Source organism: Egretta garzetta, unplaced genomic scaffold (genome assembly GCF_000687185.1).
Source record: "Egretta garzetta isolate BGI_Z169 unplaced genomic scaffold, ASM68718v1 scaffold272, whole genome shotgun sequence".
Classification (NCBI taxonomy): domain Eukaryota; kingdom Metazoa; phylum Chordata; class Aves; order Pelecaniformes; family Ardeidae; genus Egretta; species Egretta garzetta.
Window position 1 is genome coordinate 1475081 of NW_009258966.1, and position 8651 is coordinate 1483731.

Sequence of the window (8651 nt, forward strand, 5' to 3'; positions counted from 1 at the left end):
GGCTTGTTCAGCCTGGAGAAGAGAAGGCTGCGGGGAGACCTGATTACGGCCTTTCAGTACTTAAAGGGAGCCTATAGGAAAGATGGGGAAAATCTTTTTAGTAGGGCCAGCAGTGACAAGACAAGGGGTAATGGTTTTGAACTAAACCAGGGTAGGTTTAGACTAGATATAAGGAAGAAATTCTTTACAGTGAGGGTGGTAAAACGCTGGCAGAGGTTGCTCAGAGAGGTGGTGGAGGCCCCATCTCTGGAAACATTCAAGGACAGGTTGGATGGGGCTCTGAGCAACCTGATCTAGTTAGCGGTGTCCCTGCTCCTGCAGGGGGGTTGGACTAGATGACCTCTAGGGGTCCCTTCCAACCCAAAACATTCTATGATTCTATGATTCCCTCCCCCTTTTTTTCTTTCTTAGCTACTTGGTTCATAAAATGGCCTATCTGGGTTTCCTGAAGTTCAGCTAATACTAATGGGTTCTGTAATAACCTTATAGCTTAGTGTTCTTCTGGGTGCTCAGGAGAGCTTTAGTTACTAACTTTCCCTTTTCTCCAATGATTTTCCAACAAGTTGGAAAGAATAGTGAATCCATAATTGCTTTAAATACTTGACTTGAAGGGACATATGCACTCCATAGATTGTAGATGGACAGTATATTTGTGCATGTTAAAGATGCACAAACCGAAACGTATAATGAGTCACTTTTCTGCAAGTTTATATATGAAGTCAGTGTGTGACCTCACAAAGTCTAAAATGTAAACCATGCTATTTGAGTAGTGAATTTATCATGTCTGCTATTCTGGATGCATATAATCTTCCAGATGCTCTGTTAGAATAAAGAGTCTCTATTTACCTTCTTTTACTGGAAGTTACTTCACAGTTGGAACAGAGGGAACTCTGCTTGTACCAACTCTTCAGCTCCATCTGAAATGCACTCTGCACATTACTATGCTAGGCTCCGGACACAGGAACTGTTAAGCATTTCATGTACCCTTCCTTCTCCTGTATAATATGTCCTGCAACAATGTCTTGCTTACAAAGTATACTTAGAATAGATATAGGTTCTTTCAAAGACAGATGATTTTGTCTGTTGGCAAAGAAATGATGGGTTTAATCCTAATTCAGTTTGTAGGCTTGATACTTCTCTCTCTTGTCCATCCCGATCTCATTGTCTTCCCATATGGGAAATCTTGCTTTAAGTTTGGCTACCAAGACCAAGGAGTTTTAGCCTGGCATGATATTAGTTTGTCAAGTACTTAACTGTTATTCCTGCTTTTGTTTCCCTGACTCTTCCTTGACCTTGTCATACCTAAATGTTTTACTCCAGTGGTGGCCCCAGGCAGCTACATGTCTGGAATTTCCTTTTCCCAGTCTGAGCAACACAGCTTGACTTAGTGTATAAAAACTGTTGCACAGCAGTGCTCTAATCCAATGGTTTATTCAGCTGCATATCCACTCTGTCACCTGTAGACTTATTTCTTTTGCTGCCAGAATTATGCTGATACGCGTTTCAGTTGGTGCAGACCAAAGAAAAGCACACCATCAAAATAAAGTATACTGGTCTCATGGAGGTTTCCACACTCTGGGTTTTGTTTTTTTTTTTAGATTAAACTTTGCCATTTCCTCGTAGGTAGATTTTACTTGCAAGCAGTTAATGTCTTGGTTTTAGCTTTATCATTTTCTCATATTACTCCTTAACTGTAAACTCCATTTCAGTTTTGTTTGGAACCCAGTGTTGTTCTTCCTGAATTTATCTTAGCAAGGATTATTAAGCAAAAGATGAATTGGAAGTTCATTCTTTTACCTTCTCTCTCCCCACACTTTTTTCAGTATTTGTTTTTCCTGTACACATCTCTTTTCCAGCAGCCAAAGAAATGTAGGATGATAAACCAACCCTCTGACCTGCCTAAGCCACTCTGCCCCTTTTGTTCTCCTTGTTTTGTGGCGTCCCACTTTTGCAGAAAAATTGCTGTAGCAGATAAACCAAAACTGCCAAGCTGATTGTTATCTTTTTTGTCTAGCTGTTCTGGGTGGTGCTCAACATCTTTATGCATCATTCATAGTCACTGGAGAACACTGAAGTAGAGCTGTCTGGCTTTTCTGACAGATTATTAAACTTTCTCTCAGCAATTAAAAAATTAAAAGTGAAGATTACTCTAGCAACCACAGTTTTAAGTACAAGTGTTTGTTAAAAATTTTATTTTCTATCGAATGCTCCTTTGTTTGTGTGAAACCATAACGACTAGCTGAGATTTGTAAAGCTAACACCTTGAAGTACAATCTTATTTGAAAATAGAAATTATTACACAAATATTTCTGTCCTTGTTCAGTTCTGTCCTGCCCTGACTTGTGTCTCATTGCATTAGGAGTTGTTGACAGGAAGAAATAGGGTCTAATGGAAATTAGAACTGACTAGTGCTTTTTATTCAATTTGGTTGCTATAAATGTACCTTCTGCTCTTTCTTTTGAAAATGTTCTGCCTATATAGCAAATTATTTAGTTTGTAAACAGAGAACTATATCATTATGATTAAATTGTAATGTAATATTAGTGCTTATGATCGTATGCAAATCTCTAATACAAATAGCAGTACCTTGCATTAAAAGCTACATAATTGATCTAAGAAACACATTTTATTCTGCTTGCAAAGCCATATTAAAAAAAGACCTAATGCAAACAATGAGTTGTATTGAAGTAGAAAAAATACATGAGGCAGGACTGCCAAATTATTTATCTTTCATTAAGAGAGAAAATCACACATAATTATCTATGCTATATGAACACATTTGCTGAAAGTTGGCATGGAATTGAGCAGTAATAATCATAAAAAACACAACCCACAACTAAGCTGAATCTAACTAGCTGTTATTAAGTAAATGCTAGAAAAGGGAATACTGAACAAGGAGCATATTCACTAAATAGTACTACATTCTCCGTAGACAGAAAGGACTACTCATCATTTTGAAGTATAGAAACAAAATTATATGCTTGGAACTTAATCAGTGAGTGGTTATAATGTACGTCTTTGTAGCTTTCCCATAAACAAATAACAATTGAGCTCCGTTGTAAATTAAAATAGTTTGATGCTTTGAAATTAAGCAGGGCTGTGATGTTTTGTGGTTTTATTCAGACATTCTGGAAAGATTAAATAGTAAGTATAGAAGGAAAATACGAGATCTGAATTTGCATTTCAAAACATCCTTTGCTTTTTATTCCTAGTTAAAATCTGTTCAGTAGCTGATACATCTGAGCAGCAAGGGGTGACATCCAGTATCATTCCTGAGCTTACAAACCTGTAATCAGTAAAACAGTCACCTTAAGTACTGTCCATTACCTGTGATTAGTATATGAGGGTTTAATTTCCTTCACCATTACCAGTTCGTTGGCAGCTATAAATATCTACAAAGCTAGACGTGTTTTGAACAGTTTAAGTAAAAGGGAAATTGCAGGGCTTTATACCCTTTCAGTGAGAGTATATGCTGTAACACAGAATAATAGGATAAAATTCTCAGTTTGGACACTTTACAGAGCAGAATACTCATTCCATTATATTAATATTTTAATATGGCTCTGTGTTTCAAAGTGAGATTGCAGAAATTGTTTAAATCTGTTGACATATCAAGTAATAGCATGAAAAGCATTCACTATTATTCTCCTGATAGAAATTATAATCAGTCCTTCAGGGGCTCTGAACCAGAATACCAAAAATTTAGAAGCACTCAGTCAAATGATTCATTTAGATCAAAACCAAAGAAAATTTAAGATCTTAAAAGTTTTAGAGAGCTATAATACATGTTAGTGGAATAAAATTCTATGTAAAATTCAGTGATGCCTCTTCCTTACAATAAGTAGCTTAACATTTTTTAATATAGTTATCTGAGGATAGGATTTTCTCCAGTTAATATTCTGCTCTTATTTTCTTCGTTGGGCAGATCCTTACTGAAATAATGTATCTTACACATAGCTTCTTTGATGGTGACTGAACTAGGATGAGCCTGCAAGAAAATTCTGTATATTTATTTGCTTGTTCTTCTTGTTGTTCCATTGTCATTTATTAAATGCATTTAATTTTATATTAGAGTTGATTAGGTCTTGCATGCATAAGAAACAATTTGTTGGAACCAAATCTTTTCTTCAAGCAAAACCTGGCAAAAAAAAAAAGCAAATATATTTTATTAACATTTTTAATATTCTGCTTTAGAATAAGTTCAAAATATAAACAAAAACCTACTTAAAATTTTTGGAAGTTCTTTGTAATACACAAAAATCATTTCAATGTACTCCACATAGTACCTTCCAGAGAGTTAATCAGTTCAGAAAAACAGCCCATTTCTGTGATCAAACCAAAAGCAATAGATTGTGCTACCTCAAATGTATTTTTTTTGTGCCAGTAGTCTTTTTAGAAGTGATCTGTCTTATGTTCTAGTTACTTTATGTACATATAGTAGCTCAGAATGGAATAAACTAGAAATAATTAAGTTTTTTTTAAATTATCAAAGTATATGAGTCATGTTGCAAAACCTGGAAGCTTTCAAGAGCATGAACCATTCTTACCAATTTGTACACAGCTGCAAGTATTCATGTCAGCACTCCTGCAGGCAGTCGGGATTCAAAAAACATGGTTCGCAAGGAGGAGACAGCCCCTGGGGAAGACAGAATAAGAGGTGATTTTACATTGCTTTACTACTTTGCTATGACTTTGCTGATTATATGATTCACCATTATATTCCCTTGACAATTGCAGCACATACAATGAGGGTTATGGATAGCTTGTGTCACTGCAGCTGCGCTCTAAGATGACTTTTCAGAGGGCTATGTGCGGGGTTGTTGGTGGTGCCTTATTTGGCACAGTTCCCCTAAATCTTTATGCTTTGTATCTGGATTATTCTGTGGGTGGAATACTGCAGACCAAACCCTCACATCACTGGTTATGTTGACGATCAGTGCATGAAGATTAAATTTGTAACTCCATGTATTTATTTTCAGCCTAGCTTCACAGTGATTTCTCTGAAGGAAGCTGACCAGAGTGCAATTAATAGTGAAATCTTGTTCTCCACAGCAGAGGTGTTTCCTCAGTGCTGTCAACTTCTGCTAATACTAGGGTATATTTGAATTTGGCTACCTTTGAATCATGCATGTAACTGAAGAATACCATCTTTGGTTTTATTTGCTTTGAGATATTACTGAATTTCTATTGAATGCATAGAACAACACAAGTCTTTATCAGGAAACAAAATGAAATCTGTTAATCTTGACCTCTGACCATAAATAGGAAACTTCAAAGATAATTTTTACTGGCAGTCTATAGAAAGAACAGTGGGAAGTCTTAAATATTTTTCTCCATCTGTCTTCCATAGGCCAGATTTTAGGCAGACTTTCCTTATTCAGTTGTACTTAGATGCAGCTTCTACAAGTTCTGCTGCCTTTTTCAACATGTTTATGTTAGTTTTCTGAATGAATGATCTTGTGTCTTAATCAGAAGACAAACTGTATACTTTTGGCAGTGTTGCTCTGGAAGGAAAGATAATCTATGCACTGCATATGAGGTGCTTTGCAGAGCAGGTTCTGTGGATGTTATATCTATGTGTGAAATAGGGGCAGGATATGAGGAAAAGGGGAAGGCGAGAGATGAACAGAAACGTCATTTCCACAAAGTGAGCTTGCCTCTAAGGTTAATTCTATGGTGGCTCAGTCCTAGTTCTCTTCTTCACATGTGAGGTTTGTTTACTTCTGAGGATACAGTGGAGGACCTCTAATACAAAACAGAGAAATAGATTCTTTCATGTGGCTGCCTGACTCCAAACCCACCACTAAAGCTGTCTTTCAGCCAGTATTTTCAGTGAACAAATTAACTTGGGCCTGTACAAATAAACACACAAAGTTCAGAGCAGTTCTGGTGGTTAATATGAACCATTTGGAGAAGTTCTTATCAAAACAAAGCTGAAAAGCATCTTCCTAGCAAATGCTGACTAAGGTAGAATGGTATCTCTTTGTAATTGCTTGTATTTTAGGCAAGGGTAGGGGGTGGGATGGATTGTTGACAGTCAGACCTTAATCTGAAGCTCTATTTTTCAGCTCAAAACTTTATAATGTCTATTACACCACAGCCAGGTTTAACACGGTTTCTCATATTTGATTTAGGTGAAGATATATATTTTTAAGATCTTAATTAAGCTAAGGAGTACTAGAAAATTAATGCTTATCATGGTTTTAAAGCCCTTCCTGGGAATTAGGCACAGAATGGTGCTTTATTCCCCACATTCAACATAAGATGTAGAGTCCTTTTCTGATTCAGCATATAAACTGTCATAAATAGGATCAGCCAATCCAAATAGGGTTCTTTGCATTCTTTTGAGGAAAGATGCACTGATGCGTGTGGAACTGATAATTATTACATGATGTAATTTCAAGAGACTAGCTGACCTTGAATTTGGAGTGCCCCTTCTTCATGCAGTGTATATTGGAGGGACAGACAAATTCTTCTGGCTTTAGTTAATTAAGTAGTCAGCTTGCTTTGAATGGGCCACTGAAATTAATTGAACAATTAAGCCCGTTGCTCGTACACGCCCCCCCCTTCCACCTGCAACATGACTTTACTCAAAAACGCATTGCAGAAAGAGTAAATCCCAGTGTATTATTCTTACCCCCTTTGCCTGCGGTGAACAAAGTTGTGAAGCAGGACTACTTGCTTGCTTTCACATGTCCTGGGTTCTAAACACTGGCTAGACTGCTGTTGGTTAGTGTTAATTTAAGATACCATATTACTCATTGTTGAGTGTGAAAATGCAACACATATCAAAGATCATTATTGCAACAGTCATGAGAATGAATAACTTTAAAAATACATATTTTGAAAAACAGAAATTTCACAAAGAAAATGAAGTAAAAAAATAGCATAACATCACTGGTTACTTGAGGAGGCAACTATGGGACCTTTGTATTGTTGCTAGAAAGTACCCTCTGGCCACACTGCAAACATGCGGTTTCTGCAACATTCATCTCTTGCAAGAAGGAAGAGTCTCACTCAGTGCTCTTCCAGACTACTCTTTCACTAGCGTTGCTAGAGAGAAAGCTAATGATGGAACACTTGCAAATAGTTTCTGACAGGGTATTTGGAAACTTGAAGATGTATATAGTAGACAAAATAACTGAGAGAAGGTCAAATAATCTGCATCAAGGTAATGCTACTATAAATTAGGACATAGGTAGCTTAAGAAGTACAAAATAAGGTAAGTACACAACAGAATAAAACCTGAAAAATTAGGCCTGTTGACATTACCTGTCTTTAACATGAAGTTCAAATGGTAGGACCTACTTGCCTGCAACAAGCTTTGCAAAGATCCACTTCTTCTTTCTAACCCTGGAGAGGGTAAATTAACCATCTACTAAGGTTTTGTCAGGACTGAGATACCACATTACAATTTAATGTTGTTCAAATGGAAATAAGTTAGAATCATAGACACATAGAATAGTTTAGGTTGGAAAAGACCTTTAAGATCATCAAGTCCAACTGTTAACCTAACACTGCCATCCCACCACTAAACCATGTCCCTAATATAATCATAGAATTGTTTATGTTCTAAAGACAGAGGTGTTTAGGCCAAGAATACAAATTCACGTTTACTCTGTATACAAGTCAATAAAGAAAAGTAGATCTACCAGAGGCATAATTTTCTTATAAATCTTTATAAGATGTGGCTAAAACAGCAGAATGACTAAAAGCTGTACTGTGTTCCTGACCATGTGTGCTCACTGTGTGTCTCAGTGTCACAGCTTCTTGGTTTACTGCAAGGGAAAAACAAATCTTTCCACAGACCAAAAGAACAGGACCTGTTCTTTTTGGAGTGGTTCTCCTAGTGAATAGCAAACTACAAATTTGTATTTTCAGTCATTTATAAAATAATATAATTTTGGATATAGCTGCATTAAAGAAATCAGATGAAACATTTCAAAACATACAATACATAGATTTAGGCTGTTTAAGCAATTTCTCTTAAATAATAATTTTGGTAAGAACACTATTCATATTGGGTATACTCAGTAAGGGTATACCCAACAGAAATGCTGTTCTTATGTCTGTACTATCTATACCTCCTTCCCTTGAACACACAAGTCCACACTTGCCTTATCACAAAACCATGGTGTGATGCACTGTTAAAAATAAAACCGAATTTCTTCCAAATGGCCCCAGAGTACAAGCTGTCCATCTACCCTCAGCCCCACTTCTGGGAAACATGTCTACTGAAGGAAGCACCTGAATATGTTAAAGTTTAAATGCCTGTTCAAATGCTATTACAGTTTTGTAACCATTAACCAAGTAACTAGACATGTGCATGAATACCAATATTAATGGAAAACACCTTTTTTTGGTCTGCTATTGCAGAGTCCACAGCAATACACAGCCCCAGGAGGCTAATTCAGCAGACATGAGCCAAGGTTTTGAAGTGGCAAGATAAGAATGGGAGGACTCTGTAGTCCATAAAGCAAGTGCTTCCTGAGTTCAGTGTTACTAGAAAGTATGTGAATCAACCTTCTAGGCCCCAAAATGGTGAGGACATGGTAAGGAAGCTCTCTCCATGGAATGCCTTAAGAACTGTGATGGATTCACTTGGAAAGGGAGTCATCTACAATTTCTGACTTGACTTATATGCTCCAGTC